Here is an 18,475-nt window from a genome sequence, read left to right as displayed (position 1 = left end):
TAGATAGCCAAAACCGTTTAGCTCCCCGACAACGGCACCAAAAAGTGGTCGGGTCCTACCCTATACCACTATAGAGTGGCAAGAGCGGCCGTTGCAGCTTTTACCCGAGAAGGTCGGGATCGAATCCACAAGGAGCTAAGATATGTTTGGAGTTGGATTCCTATCTAATCTAGCAATGTGTAGTGTTCTTGATTGCACTTCCAACCATTCTTTGTTTGTTTGCTACTTCTAATTTAATACTAATGATGCACAAAATTAAGCTAAGTAGATATTTTTGTAGGGTTTTCTAACTTGATAAATAGGCACTAGGGAAGTGACTTACTCCTAGGTGAGTATCTAACGAGATCTAGAACTTAAGGCAATAATGTTATAGTTGGGATCGTGATATAGCCAATGCACGTAGCTACTCACTCTATACCTCTCGGTAGTTTGAGTGACTTGCCCTAATTGGCTTTCTCAAGCCCAATTGGGTGTTCAATTTGTGCAAGCAAAGTTGGCTCAAGCCGGGTATTACTATCTCTAGGTTTAACCCTTTAATTGGGGCTATCAATCTCTTGAATACACCCCAATTCCTTTTGGCCTGAATTTCCTAGACTTAAGCTCTCTTTCTCAAGAAGAGCCTAAGTCAAAAAGGCACAAATTAGTGTTTGCAACCACCAATACAGCATAAAAAGCACAAATCAGACCAAATATTAATCACCCATAAACATCTAAGTCCTAAAATAGGAGATCCATTAAATATCCACACTAGGATTGAGCCACAACCCTAACTAATGGGTTTAGCTACTCATAAATAAAGAAGAAATCGTAGATTGAGATAAATGATAACCCATAAAAAGTAATTACAAGATAAGAATCTAAGATTAATTGCTAAACAAGCTATAAAATTACTCAAAAAGGCGGTTCACGTGCTCAGCTAAACAAAAGATGACTTAAAAATCTGAAAAAGGAGTATTTATACACAGCTAAATTTTCCGAACAAAAATGCCCCTGACGGAAGTACCGCTGATAGCGGAAAATGGACCGCTGCAACAGTGAGGCTACCGCCGTATAAAATCAAGCGCGGACCGCGGTCTTCAACCTTCAGCACGACTTCAAACTCTCTGAATCTCCCCTCTGCTGACCGCGATAAAAGGACTGCTGTCGCGGTAGAGGCACCGCTGCCGCATAAAAGCACCGCGGTCAGCGGTGACTTGAAAAGCCTCAAATTGTATCTCTCTGAATCTTTGCCACCGCGGACCGCAAGATCAATACTGCCTCGGCAGTGGATCCTCCACGTCCGCGATTTATTTTTCGCTATAGCGCTTAGTTGACTCAGCTTTGACTTATGCAGGTTTCACTCCCTTTTGAGCTGGTTTTGACTTTCTTGTCTCTTTTTGACCAAACACTGCAAGTGAGCACAATAAGTTAGCTTTGGAAATACTTGTACACAATTTTAATCCAAAACTCAAGCAAAAAGATGTGTAAAATAGACTAGAATCCCTAGTTATCAAACCCGCTCCGGTATCTGCACAAGAAGTGCAGAGTGTAGTATGAGTACAATCGACCCATGTACTCTGTAAGTACCGAGCCTAATCTCGATAAAGTAGTGACGAGGCTAAGGTGAACCACTTACAATAGCCTATACGTAGTAATAATAATAATAATAAGAAAACATGAAATGGAAGTAAAGTAGTTAACTCATGGAAACGAACTCGAAATCTAACTACCAAAGAGCTCAGTATAACAAGTCTTATAGTCTCATTTCACAATACCGAGGCAAATCCAACAAATCATAAATAAGTACCACATACACAATCTATTCCCGATCCCACTATATCATCATCTGTCAATATCATCATTCTTCCTTATTCCACCATTTCAATTCATTACCTTTTAGCTTTCGTTGCAGCATGCAACCCGCTCCCTAAACAATTTCAATCAACATAAATAATTTAACAACCAAATTTACAAGAATTTCTACATCAAGAGGGTAAATGTACAAGGTAATAAAGAACCACATAATAAATCAAGAATCTCAACAACTCGAAATCTCAACTTTTCCAATCCATCGGTACCTATCAACTAAATAACTCATGCAAGGGAAACCACATTTATAAAATGCAACAAACATTACAAAACAATAAGGCAAGTAAAGAATGTGACAATTTAGGTATGCAAGTAAAGCAAGTAGAAAATAAGCATGGAGTCATGGAAGAGACAGAAAATCTAAACAAGAATAATCAAATGACAAGTAACAATTATGGCATAAATGTCAATTAAAGCATGTAACAATAAGGGCAAGAAGCAAGATATATCATGAAATAAATAAAAATATGGAAACCAATATCATGACGGCGTAAATACACTCGTCATCTTGTATATACGCAGTTTTCCCACATAATTCACATAGCATATAGTTCAAGGATCCCTAATTCTCTCAAGTCAATTTAGACCAACACTTACATTACTCCGCGAATCAAATAAATCAACAAACCACGGCCTTGACTTTCGAACAAGCCACCAAATCTAGCAAATTATTGATAAAATAATTCAAAATAAGCTTTAGAAACTACCCATTAATGAAAGTGGTTCAATTTTGATCATTTTTGAAAAAGTCAACAAAAGTCAACCCTGAGCCCGCTTGGTCACAATCCGAGGTTTGGACCAAAACCTGATTACCCATTTACCCTCGAGCCTAGTTATGTGATTTGTTCGAAATCTGACCTCAATTTGAGGTCTAAATCTCAATTTTACAAAAAATTTCAATTGTACCATGGAAATCCTAAAATTTTTATTGAAATCTCATGAAAAGTAATGGGTAATTGAAACAAAATGGATTACAGTAACTTATCAATGAATTTGGGCAGAAAGGTCTCTTAGAAAATTGCCTCTAGAGTATTAAGGATTGAGAAACGGTGTAAAATAAGTTAAGTCCCGATTTTACCCTCTTTCACCCAGTTGCAGATGTCGCAATTGTGATATCTTGTTCGCAATTGCGAGTATCGAAAATGCGAGACAAATGTCGCAAATGCGAACCCTATCACAGAAGTCCAGAAGTCGCTATTGCGATATAAAGATCACAAATACGAAGAATCCCCCCTCCCTGCAATTGCAGCCAAAATCTTCGCAAATGCGAAGATGCTCTACTGTTGCCAGGTATTGCAAATGCGACCAAGTGATCGCAATTGTGAACCATTTCCTCGCAAATGCGAGGTTACTCAATCTCAGGCCCTGCTCGCAAATGCGAACACTTCTTCGCAAAAGTGAGGCTCGCAAATGCTACCAGACCTAGAAAATGCGAAATCTGAAGCAGGCACCACAACTGGTATTGCACCAGCAATCATCACATTAACCAAAGTCATCTAAAACACGTCCGAAGCTCACCCGAGTCCCTCGGGTTCCAAACCAAAAGGCACACAAGTGTAATAACATCATACAAACTCATTCGCGCAATCAAATCACCAAAATAAAATCTAAATCTATAAGTCAACCCTCAAAATGAATGAAATTTCAAAGTAATCTCAAGAACAACTAGAATCACATCTGCGCATCCGGATCATGCCAAATCAATTCCGAATTGCATCAAATTTTGCAGACAAGTTTCAAATAGCAATACAGACCTATTCCAAGTTTCAACATCGAAATCCAAACTCATTAGCTATGAAGTCAACTTACGGTCAAACTTAGAAAATTTCCAAACTTTCAAATACTAATTTTCGACAAAATAATTTAAATCAACCTAGGGACCTCCAATTTCAATTCCGAGCATACGCCTAAGTTCAAAATTATGATACGGACCTACCGAAATCGCCAAAATACCGACCCGAGGCAGTTTCCATAAAATATTGACCGTGGTCAACTCAAGTTAGTTTTAAAGCGAAAATCATATTTTCTTCAAAATTTTCACATAAAAGCTTTTCAAAAAGTGACACAGACCACGCATGCAAATCAAGAAATATTAAACAGAGCTAACAGAGGTCTGAGAATACGGAAATAAGGGCTAATACTCAAAATAACCTATCGGGTCATCACATTCTTGTGTAAACCTTGTGTAAGAACGGTTAATTATTTGGTTGTTACCTATTTTTTCTTATTTGGTTTCAGTTAGACTTTAACTCTGTTCTGATTACTTTACGGTGTTAGTACCTGTTTACTCCTTATCGCTATTTGTTGCTTCTACTTACCATTTACTTGTGTTATATTGTTATTCTTTCCATGTTTAGCTTTATATTGACATTCGTTCCTCTATTAATTGCATATCAATACTTGTACACGCTATTATGTCTAATAGGTGCCTTGACTGTACCTCGTCACTACTCCACTGAGGTTAGTCTTAATACTTATAACTGTATACCGCTGTGTTTTACTTATGGTATTCTTGCTGCACATTTTTGTGTAGATCCAGGTACCTCGGAGCGTGCGGTCATTAGTTAGCTAATTGTGAGTTGCGGCAAAGACTTCAAAGTATACCCGCCATTGCGTTTGCAGGCCTTGGAATCACCTTCTAGAGTTTTACTCTGTTACTGTTTATTTCTATTCCAAATAATGATGTATTTGATATTCTTCGTTATGCTTAGAAAGGTGTATGATTACGTACTACCAATTTTGGGATATTGTATATTTATGAATAGTTGTTGGTTATGTATGGGAATTGTCGGTTCATGTTATATGATTAATTAGTTTAAATCTGTTAATAACTCACTATGTGTTAGGCTTACCTAGTCCTAGGGACTAGGTGCTATCACGACTCCTAAGAAAGAATTTTGGATCGTGACGGATTTTTTTAAATATATAAATAAAGTAATAAATATGCTGCACCGGTATATGTTTGTTGAAGAAACATAGCGATGTATGTTGATGGATGTTCAGGCTGAATTGATTTTACTTTTTATAGATTTTGAAGGCTGCAAGGGGGTCTATATGATATATATAACAATGTATAAATATGTATATGCTTTGTATATCCTTACATAATCATGTATATCTGTGTAAAACTAAGGGAATGGTTTGACTCTTTTGCCTTCAGGTAGTGTATATTTACTGTATAAGCAGAGTATATATTATGTATAAAAGTAATCGATGAATGTATACCCAGCATATATTAATGTATATTCAACTGTACATTAATCTCAAAAAGGATGGATTTTTTAATTATTATATAGATTGTTTAACTATGTATATTTGTACATATATGCTTGTATATCTATGTATATCCAGTACATAGTAACAATAAATATCCTATAAGAAAATAATTTAAAGAAGTAGTTTATAAAATATGTACAAAATATAAATACAAATATAAAAAACAGATGCATCATAAGTTATACGATATGCGTGGGGAAAATTCTAAGGAAGTTGTATTGTTTCATCATTAATTTGCTTGTGTGTCTATTAACAAGTTTATTTTTTTGGTTGGAAATTATTTTCCAAATAAAGATGAAAAGAACTAAGGTTGGAAAAAGGAAAGACAAACGTGTCGGAAGGTGGTGGCTACACAAGGTGTAAAATTGGAATGGGGCTACATGCATTGTAAACTAGTTATATATATGGGATGTATAACCGGAAAATTAGCTCAAAAAAATATGCTAGTCCTATTTCGTGACTAATGGGTCATGGCCCAAGATAGCAAAAATAGCACGGGCTAACCAGTTTTCGGACCGGTAATTGAAAAATAGCGGTGTTTGCAGAGTCATTGAAAAATAGTCACTATTTTGCTGCAACAACGGAAAGTTCCAGCATAATATACTGGAGATTGGTGCACCTGTGTATGAACTTCCAGCATATTATGCTAGAACTCCAACACGCGGAAAGTCCCAGCATAATATATTGGAGATTGGAGCTAGAGGTGGGCATCGGTCGGTTCGGTCCGGTTATGAATATTATCGGTTTAGCATATCGGTTATTGGTTTATAAATTTAATAAACTGATAACTGAATCGATAAGATATCGATTATCGGGTATCGATTAATCGGTTAATCGGTTATTGATCATTATCGGTTCGGTTATCGGTTTACCCTATAAGATAACTCAATCTAGAGTTAAGCAAAAAAGAGAAGACAATTCACTGGAGTTAAGCAAAAAGAGAAGAATTCATATATAGTATACTAAAGATTTATGCTAGGAGTAACTAGTAAGGTATATGAAGAATGAAGATGAAACAATTGAAGAGTGCGGTTGAGAAAGAATAGGAGAGAATGAACTGAAGTGCTAGCATTTGTATATACTTATGGGTAAAGTCGTAATTTTATTAATTCTTATTGGGTTATCGGTTAACCCATTAACAAAATTGGCAAACCGAGGCACGAACCGATAACCCAATAGTAAAAAAATTCTAAACCGTTACCGAACCGTTAACCCAATAACTCGATACCAATAACCCAATAAACAATTAATGGTTCGGGTTATCGGTTTTACCCGATATATGTCCAGCCCTAATTGGAGCACCTGTGTATGAACTTCTAGCATATTATACTGGACCGATAAATTATATTGAAACTCCAGTATAATATACTAGAGTTCCAATATACTTATGTTGGAATTCCAGTATATTATACTGGAATTTCAATATATTATGCTGGAGTATTTTTCGGATTTTGAATAGTGTTTTCGTTTAGATTTATTTTTACATGAAAAATGGCTAAAATTCGATTACTTTTTGAAATGGTGACTATTTTTCAATTACCACTTATAAATCTGATTATTTTTGAATTTCTTCCTGCTATAGACCTTTGAAGCAAAAAATTTCATCGGCTGCCCTCCATAAGGACCAATGTTTAATTGTTGGCCTCGATAAGAAAAATAGTGCAAATAATACCTACATCCACCAGAACTTGTACTCCTGCTCTTCCTCCTCCATCTTCTTCATATGTATTATTAAATTTAAAGACTCATTGCTTATTTGTGGTTGGTTTGTATTGTTTGGTTGAAAAAAACTTGAAGAATATCATTATTGAGTTTTTTTAGCATAATTGTTAAAGAAGACAAAGTTGGTCTGTTAATTTTTTGAAGCTTTGAAATTATTGGTGATCTACCGCAACAATTTTATATTAATTTTGTGGTGATTACCATGACTTGTGGCAAGCCCATCTATCAAATACTCTTGGCGATCCGCCACACTTTGCCGTCAAGTTCTTACCCCGAAGCTATTTTTTCACGACATATATAAATGAGATTAAAACTTAAATAGTGGCATCGAAATAGCATATTGTTTACCTCGAAAAATGGGGTAACAATTAAATATAATTTGTGATTTTAAAGATATGTGATTTATTCTAATACTAGTGAATATACAAGTAATATTAACTTTAAATAAAAAGAATTGATGAACCAAACCAATGTTGCTATAACAATGAGGACCTCGAGCTTGACCTTCTTGGGGCCTCGAGGTCAGCTAAGAACAATGAACTATGAATAATAAAGTAAAAACAATAAAGTTGAAGAACACTTGTTGAGCACGTTAAACAAGAAAAGCAGAGTTAGAATATTCTATTGCAGTGAATAATATGAGGTGATCTTTACAAAATGATTGGGGTCCCCTTTATATAGGAGGAGAAAATTCTAATATAGTACATTCCTAATTGAGGTAAGAATTCTATTGGTACAAATATATAACAACCTAGTACGAACCTGTACCATTTCGTACAAATCTTATCCTTTAATTTATGCCCTGACCCACGTGTCCTTGAGATATTCCCGCTCTTTCTTAAGTGCCCTCGAGATTGTACTGCCCTCGATGTAGGCCGCGCCAAGTCTTCGATCTGCTTCCTCGAGGTGGGTGTCCTCCAACCGGGTCTGACCTCTACCTCGAGTCGCGCGAACTTGGACTCATAGCCTAATTTAAGGCTTCAAAATCGGGCTTCTTGATTTTGACCGTATACAGATAGTCCCTGCGTTTCTTAGAATGAAATGATATGAAACGATTTGGATTCCCGAAGCCCTTAGTGATGATGTCATCCTCGTGATGGCAGAGTTCGAAGTGACCGAAACGTCCCATCGGCCCACTTTCCCAAAAACATTGAATGCACGCCAGCTTTGGTCGGCCACTAATGCCACCGAACCGTCGCTTTCCCTCTATAAATATGAGGCGTTTTCTCTAAGTAAAGAACTTTACCCTTTCTTCAATCCTTTCCCATCTTCATCTCTTTCTTCAATCACTCGCTTCCTTCGTCTCTTTAAGCGTCGAAAAACACCAAGCTCTTGCCGAAAATACCACATCCTTGTGCACCCATATTCTTTAACTTACAACCATGGCCAAAACTTCCAAGACGGTCCCCAAAAAGGATAAAGCATCATCTTCCTCTGCCTCCCGGCCGGCCAAACCGGTGGTGCCGCCAACACTTAAGGAAACCACCCCTGGTGATTGCATCATCAAGAAGGACTTTGGTATCGAGAATCCTCCCGATGTTGAAGGCCGATGCAAGCACGTGTCTCGATACATCAGCCTGATAATGGAGCAGCTTACCAAGGAAGTAAAGAAGGATTGTCGGTGGGGAGACGAGGTCGAGGTTCAGATCCCGAGGCCGGATGAAAGCATAACTACCCATAAGGATGGGTTTTTGAGTGTTTACACTTACCCCTTCACACTGAGTCCCCTCGATCCGGAAGACGTACGAAGTCACCCTTGGTCAAATCCGCCCTTCCTTTTGGCGTATCGTGATCATGTTGCAGTACTTTTCTGAAAAATCCAATGGTTTGGAGTTCACCCTTAGCCACCTGGTTCAGTTGTATCGTCCCTAGTTATTTCGAGGGCTCATTAAGCTGCAACATCGAACAATGAAGTCCTTCTTCGCCAGCACCCACGAACCCAAAGACCGGGGTTGGATGAGTCGGTTCGTTAGAGTAAGAACTTCGGACATCATCCCCAAGGAAAAAATATCATTCCCGGAGAAATGGAACTTTAACCGTAAGTGAAGTTCATATTTCTTGTATACATTCATATTCTTTCATGTTCCATAATGCCCTTATCTTTCTTCTGGCAGCCAAACCTTGGGCGCCCCTAGCGGTACCCGACCTCGAGGATTGGGTCAGAAAGTTAGCTGCCACTTCTTCCTACGACAAGCGCAAGTGGCGCGAATTAGCAAAGGGCCAATGGGAGGCCAAGAACCACAATAAGTGCCTTTCTATAGTTTCAACACTTTCCATACATTTGGCGGTATTTTTACTTACTCACGCTTGCTTATGCAGGCCTTGGAGATGCATCCAAAATGAGACCGGCCTTGCTCGGGGAAACAACCAAGCCCTCAAATTTGAAGCCTGAAAAGGACAATAAAAGGAAAATCGTCTCGAAACCTGAAGACCCCCAAGACAAGAAAACCTCCACTCGAAGGCTGCGGAAAAGGTTTGCTCAAACGAGCACATACTCGGCTCATGACTCCCCGGATGGTGAGGAAAATGATGATGAAGAGTTGGCGCTGGTAACTCAGACCAGGAAGCCAGTCGAGGCCACCGAGCCTTCCGAACTAGAAAACCTATCCCGTGGTGAGGATGCCCGGAGGGAAGAAACGGGCAAGGCCCCTACGTCCTCGGAGGTTAAGATTGTCCCTCTGCCTTTAGCAACTATACCGGATGGGGTAAACGTTGAGTCCCCCAATGCTAATGAGAACGCCCCGAGTGAAGAGATCGGGGCCGGGACAACAAGTCATTCCCTTTCTTTGCTGACTTATTCCGAGGGGGAAATTGAAGAAGCCAACGCCCTGCCTAAGCCCGATCCAAGCAAAGTCATTAAGGATGATCCTTTCCAGGGTTGCTACGCTGGGATTGAGGATGCCGATAACCTGACTGATGCGTCTGCTACCTTTGAAGAGGCTCAACATCTCCTTTCCCGGGTAAGTACTTACCTTTAGCTTCGTAATTGTTTCTTTCTTTTCTTTCAACTAATATGTATCCATTTCATGTGTAGGCCGTTGCAAAGTTTAGAGCCGAGCTGAGCCAATATGAGGCCGAGCTTAAGAAAGTTTCAGGCAAAGAGAAGGCCTTGAGGCTCCTCTCTGTCCAGAAGGAAGAGGAGCTTAAGGATCTCCGAGCCGGGTTGGCCAGAGCTCAAGAAAGCGAGTCCGAGCTAGACAAGCAGGTAACTATGATTTTAACAGTATTCGGCCTTCTTGGCCCTACTTTGGAGGCTAATACTTCAGTATCTCAGCTGCAACAAAAGCTGAATATGATTGGGCAGCTCCTGGGTGAGGTAGATCAAGTTCGAGCTAATTGTCATCAGTGGAAGAAGAACATGGATCAACTCGCTGCCGACAAGGAAGCTATCGCAGCCCAACTGGCCTCGGCTAAAGCCCAGCTCCGAGGTGTTAAAGCGAAGGGTCTAGCTTAGGCCAGGAAAATCGAGGAGTTGGAGGTCGAGCTGGCTAAATCCTAGGCCGAAGTTGGGCAGGCTAAGGCTGAAGCTGTACAAGCTAAGGCCGAAGCTGAGAAGATGAGGGTTGCGGCCGATAAGTCCATTGCTATTTACATGAGGGAAGCCACTTCCATCCAAGCTGAGTTGAGGGAGGCCTCCGACCGGGAGAGACGGAGTAAAGAATTGGCTAAGTGCCAAGCCCGGAGGGAAACTCTCGAAGAAGTGCATGCCCGAGGGTTCAACCTCGCCGGTGAGGTAGCCGAAGCAAAGGCGCAGGAAACCGATGCTAGGTTTCTTGTCTTCTCTGATGACGAGGATGTGGTGAGTTGCTCCGGGGACGAGGAAGGTTAAGAAGATGTTCCCGAAGGGGAAAAGGCTCCTGAAGATAAAGCCGCTGAAGATGAAGATGACACTCCCGGGGATGTGGCCCCGAAAATAAATTAGGTTCCTTTTTTGTGTGCAAAGGCCCCTTGTTGTAATATGTTTTGTAAATTTCCTTAATGAATCATAAAGTATCTTTTTGCTGTCTCCTCGATTTGTGTTGACTTTTATTTTGTCCATGTTTATGAAATATTCCGATGATTCAAATACTAAGCTCGAGTATCGGTCTAGACGCATAGTAAACCCTTAGGTTTTTATTGCTCAATATCATACCCTTTGAGGTTTTAGATGATCCACGAGTTAAGCTTAAAATTACTTTGATGCGAGCTCAGAATTATGGGGCCTTTGGGTCCGAGATAAATGAGAACAGAGTCTCGAGCTCCAATAAGCTTTTGGCCCTATATCATTTTTAGGCTGGCCCTTAGGCTCTTGTAAATCGGCCCTTAGGCTCTTTTAAAATTAGCCCTTAGGCTCTTTAAATTGGGCCGTTTCGGACTTTAAAATGGATATATAATTTTTCCCTCATTTCGGCTAAAATACTTGGTGAAATTTTAGTTATGCCTTAACATGTGTCACAACACCTTTTTACCACCCGAGGGTATATAGGAGTTTATTCAATTAAAGTGACATAAATCAACATAGGATTAATTTATTTGTTAGAGTCGCCATTTGGAATAGTTTATTTGGTGTCCCAAGTCACCAGTTTATTTTAAAATCCCAAATCGAGGAAAATTTTACTTTACTTTATAAGTCTGCGAACCAGAAATTCTAGATAAGGAATTTTATTAACACAGGAGAAGGTGTTAGGTATTCTCGAGTTCCGTGGTTCTAGCACGGTCACTTAAACTATTAATAATTGGCCTATTATCTGATTTACTACGTTTTAAAACCTATTGTGCATTTTTAAAACTTTATAACCAATTTTAATTATTTATTGTTACATATTGTGAATCATATCACGGGAACCGTACCCACGATCTACAACATATTTAAATTATTAAAGATTAAAATGTGGCCGGGTCACATAAATGTACCCCCGGATTTTAGTAATTAAGAGTCACAACTACGTTACCGGAACCGTACCCGTAGCTATGATAATTAATTAATTAACGCGCCTAAAGCAAACTATGAAAATTCAAGGCATTTTCTATACTAATTTTGTATTTATGTGAGGGCCATGAATTGTGGGGTTTGATTACAAATGACACACCTCAATAAAAAAACCGTTTCAGCAAACTAATAGATGCCCGTTTTTACTCCCTAAAGTCAATTTGAAAACATACTATATGTGAAGTCTCTGAAATGGGTCCAAGACAAAAACATTTGAGATTTTCAGAAGTCTTTGTGACTTCAAATCTGCCCGCTTCTTTTGTTGGGCCCAGCCTTGAGCCCAACAGCTTTGATAATAAAAGGGCCTTGGCAGTTTGTATACTTCAATTAGTCATAAACAAATTAATAAACTAAAACTCAAGAACATAAATACGATCATGTTTGAACTCAAAAATGAGTGAATCAAGTTAGGATAGAAAATCATGAATTCTAACTATAAGACTATGAGCCAGATATATGATACTATTTTTAGGCCCTAGAATAATCTACTGGAACTTTTTATTGGGCTGATGACTAACTTCAGCCAAGCCCAATATAATAGATTACTCCAAAAAGAAGCCATTTATACAAATGGCCAAACGAGCGATAATGAAATAGCATGCCAAACATACGGATAAGACAAAAGGGGCTATTAGAAGCTGACATTTGCAATCTTTGTCTTTTCAATCAAAAATCTTAGTACTCAGGCCTTATAATATGTACAAAAATTATTGAATAATGACAGAACTAAACTAAAACATGGTATAACTGGATTCTTGAGCTCTCAAACCCCCTTTTAGCAACCTTAAATTCCTCCTTTTGGCTTCATGGCTTACCTATCTAACCAATAGTGATCAGATCTGCAAACTTCAGCCAAATTAATCAATAGCAAATAACCTTCCTATTCTTCAAATAAAAAAATTCACATGTTTTCATATACAAACCACTTATAGTAAAACCTCTACTATACTACTTTTAAAATCAAAGACAAAGCTACTAAAAGTATAGTCATGTCTCTGAGAGAAAGAAGGAGAACATAGCATAAAATTCAAATTGCATGAATGCTAATAACCATTTTCATTGTAAAAAAAACTCAAGCCATTGTACAACTTAACAACACAAATGCAAAGAATACAAGAAGCAAAACAGATTTAAGACTTCAAACAGGGCTGGAAATCCCAAGAACATTGTAAGAACAAACAAGCCAACTTCATTTGTGCTAAAAAAACCTTAAGAAATCAGCATTTTTATTAGAAGCAATTCAGTCAAACATACAAGAGGGTTCAGAAGAATACCTAGCCAAAGAAAATAGCCTAAGGAACAAAACAAGCTGCAATTTCTAACTCAGCTCAAACAAAACCAGCAATGAATCAACCCAAGATCCTTTCCCAATCTCTCAAACCCAACAAAGAAAGGACCTCAAAATAGAAAGAACTCAAAAAATTTCTTCAGAAAACCTTTTGGAGAGTATTTTTAGTTGTTCCCTCTTTTTTCACTCTTTTTTCTGTGCCCTAATCATTAGCAAGAGGGTCCTTTTATAAAGGGGATTTTAAGGCAACCAAATTAGTTCTTGTAATTCAAAAAGGACTCTCAAGTTTCTGATTTTATTAACTTAAAACGCCTTTGCCCCAGGATGATCCCTGTCAGCTCTTTTCTAGAATCTTCCTATAAGTTTATTCAAATCCTATCCAATTCCCAACACAACATCCCTGTACTTACCCCACCTCCCCTTTTTGTTTTTTTATTGCTTTAGAAATTTTTACTAGCAGTACTGGACTTGCAGCGTATAGGACTTAAGCCCAATGCTTACTTGGGCCCTTTTTCTCGTACTAGTAAAAATCCAAAAATAAGCCAAACCCAAAAACAAATAAAAGCTTATGCAGAGAATAAAATAGTAATTAATTAACAAAAACTCATGATGCTTCTAAAAAAAATTTATATTAGTGACAGCAAATAAATCTAATTAATAAGCTATTAATCACTAATTGGTCAATTTTTCCCCCTAAAAAAAATAATCAAAATTCTTTAGACAGAAATGGACTCACAATAGAAATTGAGAAGAAAAGTGGGAGGAGAGGTATACCGGTGGAATCAAACAATATTCAATGCCTTCTGAGAAGAACAACAAGGTCTTGATTCGAATTCGGACGGAACAAACTCAGCCAACGACAAAAATTATAACATGAACACTAGCCGGACACTCGTCCATGTCCAATACTTCATGCAATAATCTCCATCTTATGGCCAAGGTCAGACGCGGCAAAGGCTTAGAGGGTTTGGGTCATGAACGAATTATTTGCCCTAAAATCTGGCTAATATGTAAGATGGGATAATCTCGAGACTAAATGACCCTGTTCATTGCAAAAATGGGGAATTCATGCAGGTTTTAACATGGATTGAGGATTTAATCCAGAAAATTTGGACAAAAAGAAAAAAGTTTGGATTTTTATTTTTGGATCTACAATTTGGAGAGATTGAGTGATCTTTTGGAAAAACTAACGGCGGGATATGGACGAGGAGATGATGGGAATTGGATGGTCAAAATTTGGAGGCTTTTGGAGGTGCTCTACCACCGTGAAACGATTTTCGGGCGACGAAGAGACGGCGGAGGTGGGCAATTTCAAAGAGGATGAAGACCTAGGTTTTTTAGGTTTAATCGATTAAGATTAATGAAAACTAGGGGGATTTGAGTCGTTTAATGGGGTAAAATAAATGAAACGACATAGTTTTGCCATGCAACTACGTCGTTTTGGGGAGAAGGGGTCTGACCGGGTAGGCAAAATTGGGCTTGGGTCAGGAGCAGCTTTTGGACGGGTTTTGGACTTGGAAAATTGAGACAATTTGAATTTTTAGCCCAAAATGTATTAGACCTTTTCAATTCGTTTTTCTCTTCTTTTTTTTTAATTAATGAAATCCTAAAATATCTAAATTATAAAATTAGACTAATTATCTAATTACAAAAATTATAAAAGTTACTTAATCCTAGATTAAAAGAGAAAAATCAATAATCTAAAAATTAAAAGGTAAAAAAATGTAAAATGAGCTATTTTGATTTTATTTTTTTATAAAACAAATAATTACTATTTAATCCTAAAAAATGTAAAAACAAAACCTAAATGCAATGCATGGTATTAGTTTTGTATTTTCATGATTTTAATAAAATTAAACGTGCATAAAAATGCAAACAATTAATAAAAATTCTACAAAATTCATATAAATGGCAAAAAGTAATTGGAAAAATATACTTTCTTGGATTATGCAGGAGTAATTCATATAGGGCAAAAATCACATGCTCACAGTTGCCCCTTTTTGCTCGGAAACACGAAGGGTTTTCGGGAAAAGATAAAATGAGCAATTACGAGGGATTTTTGCCCATTTAAAACTCCATGAGAAGCATCTTTTGAAAAAGTCTCACCGAATCTTGCTTCGGAGGTTGCCTACATATCCTTGGCTATAAAGGAATCAGGTCAGTGTAGTTCTGGAAGTTTTGGTAGCTGGGACTACCGAGAAACTGTGATTTCACTGTTGTTGCTGCTGTTTCTACTTGCTGAGCTCCTTATTACACCAAAACTAAAGATCAAAAGCTAAACTAGTTAAGCCTATCAACTACGAGTTATAAGATTCCTATCTATAAACCTTCTAAAGCATGATCTTAAGTCTTGGTCAGCTATTCTTGAAGACTCTGATCTGAATCTTGATGCTCGTAGCTGCAACCGCTGGTTCAATCTTCTTTAGCTTTTCGGATCAAGGCGGGACATGCAAAGCTTGTGATTTTAATCAAATTTTGAGTAGTCCGCATATTTCTCCGCTTCTACACTCAGAGTTCAACTTCTTTTCTTGTTCTTCTTTTCTTTTATTTGGGTTGAGACTTCTTCTTTTGATCATCTCAAACCTTGTGCCTCACGGTAAAACCTATTCAGGTACAAAAGCAAACAAACGAACAAACTTTTCTGCCCCAGTTTTCACTAGGAACATTTCGTGAGTTATTGTAACAAAAATTTAAACTATTTCTTTATTGAAAGCAATAAAATCAGGATTGTGTATCCTTGGAAAAAATAGATTAGGGAGTGGAGCCCTATATTTATAATGAAATCAACTAGGGAGTGAAGACCCTATATTGGAAAAGCAGACTAGGGAGTGGAAACCCTATGCTTAAAATAGAATTAACTAGGGAGTAGAGACCCTACGTCTAAAACAAAATCAACTAGGAAGTGGAGACCCTATGTTGGAAAAGTGACTATGGAGTGGAGACCCTATGTTGGAAAAGCGACTACAAGGTGGAGACCCTATGTATAAAATAAAATCAACTAGGAAGTGGAGACCCTATGTTGGAAAAGCGACTAGGGAGTGGAGACCCTATGTCTAAAATAACTTCAACTAGGGAGTGGAGACCCTATGTCTAAAATAACTTCAACTAGGGAGTGGGGACCATATGCCTAAAATAACTTCAACTAGAGAGTGGGGACCCTATATTGGAAAAACGACTAGGGAGTGGAGACCCTATGCCTAAAATAACTTCAACTAGGTAGTGGAGACCCTATGTTGGAAAAATGACTAGGGAGTGGAAACCCTATGTCTAAAATAAAATCAACTAGAGAATAGAGACCCTATGTTGGAAAAGCGACTAGGGAGTGAAGACCCTATGTCTAAAATAAAATCAATTAGGGAGTGGAGATCCTATGTTAGAAAAACAGACTAGGGAGTGGAGACCCTATGCCTAAAATAAAATCAACTAGGGAGTGGATACCCTATGTTGGAAAAACATAACTAGAGATTGGGGACCCTAGGCTACCATGTTTTTTTTTTGATTTTTTTATTTCATAGAATGAGTAAACACGGGAAAGAATTTTGGAGGGGACTTCCCTTTATGGATTGTTGCTGCAAAGCTGTTTCTAACCCTTGCACAGTTTCTTTTTGGTTGCACCTGCTTCTTGTAAGGTTGCTTTGGATTTCACATGTTTCATGTTTTCAAACAAAGAACAATTGTTAGTTTGAAACGATGGCTGGTTTTGTGGCCTTGATTGTTTTGATCACTTGATCTTGGCCCAACTCTTTCGATAAAAATCTCTGTTGCTCGTTGGCTTTCTAGAGATCAATCTCTCTTCTAAACCCATGGACCTTGACCTTCCAAAAATTCACATGATGGTTAACCCGTGTGGGGCTTTGGCCTTTTCATCTTATTCTGCCTTTATGGGCACTTAACTTTGGATTTCTTTCCTTTTCAATAATTTTGAATCTGGAGCATCAGCCATCATGGCCAGTCGAGATCGACTTGATGCACCTTCTGTGGCTGGGTGCTTTTCCTTGAATTTGGTTTTTGTTAAGCAGAACTCTGTGAAACCAATCTTGCCATCTTTTCTTTGTATTAGATTCGGAAAAGGATTAAACCTAAAGAGATTCAAAGAAAGGTAAACCAAGGACATGATAATGAATTTAACAAGAAATGTCCTTTTGGGGGGAAGAAAGAAGGACTTATCTGGAGTGCATGCAGACTTCAATAGACATGACATGCTTCTTGGACTGGATATCCGATCTTGCGCAACCATTTAATCTCTCATAAACCCATCATAACTCATGTCTTAAAACCGAGAAACCTTTCCAAGACTCTATCAGTGCCGATGGTTGTAGGGAATTCCTTCTTTTCGATCAATGGCACCCTTTGCGGGTTTTATCCAATTGACCTCTCTCATTTCTCCTCTTACCGTCGCCTTATAGTGCTCTTTGCGAGTTTTTACTAACAAGACTCTCATTTTCAGTTTCTCTGCTCACCATCGCCTTGCGGTACCCATGTGGGTTTTCACCAATAAGACTCTCTCATTTTATTTCTCTTATTTTGTTGTATCAGATCCAAGTAACTGTATCTTCCAATTTTGACCATCTTTTACCGATTGATCGGAAGGACTTGAATAGGGTTTGGGGTAAAAAGAATTTGGATCGAATTACAACTTTGGAACCATTCAGGCAGGATCATCGCCGGACCATTATAACATCTGCCCCAGTTTCACTTTGGGAGAATTTGGATTTTTGTTTTACTGTGATTGAACCCCAGAGAGAGGCTGCCTACGTATCCTTTCAGAATCAAGTCGAATATTCAGGGAATTTTTTTTTGATTTTGATTTTTTTACAAACGTTTTCAGGTTCCAAAAAGGGTAATCAAAGAAGGGTAACCGTCTCAAAGGGTTAGCAAAGGATTGGAGTGTTTGGGGGTAGCGAGAATGAAAGCCTTCATCATCCTAATCGGGCAATATTGGTATCGCAGAAGGATTAAACATAATACCTCTTGACCGCGTTTGCATTGACAGCTGTTTCAGGGTCATTTCCTTCAATGTCTCTTAAGTACAATGCCCCTTTCGGCAATAATGTCCTTATAATTTATGGGCCCTTCCAGTTAGGAGTGAACTTTCCTTTTTCTTCCTTGTGATGCGGGAGAATACGTCTCTAAACGAGTTGCCCCACTTCAAAGTTCCTGGGTCGCACTTTCTTGTTGTAGGCACCGGCCATTCTTTGTTGATACAACTGCCCATGGCAAACTGCGGCCATCCACTTTTCATCAATCAGGGTTAGCTGTTCTAGACGGGTCTTGACCCATTCACTATCCTCAATCTCAGCTTTGACGATGATTCAGAGAGAAGGAATTTCAACTTTTGCGGGTATTACGGCTTCAGTGCCATAAACTAATAG

Source organism: Nicotiana tabacum, chromosome 5 (assembly GCF_000715075.1).
Source record: "Nicotiana tabacum cultivar K326 chromosome 5, ASM71507v2, whole genome shotgun sequence".
Taxonomy (NCBI): domain Eukaryota; kingdom Viridiplantae; phylum Streptophyta; class Magnoliopsida; order Solanales; family Solanaceae; genus Nicotiana; species Nicotiana tabacum.
The sequence above is the reverse complement of the archived record's forward strand: the minus strand, read 5'-3'. Positions refer to the sequence as shown.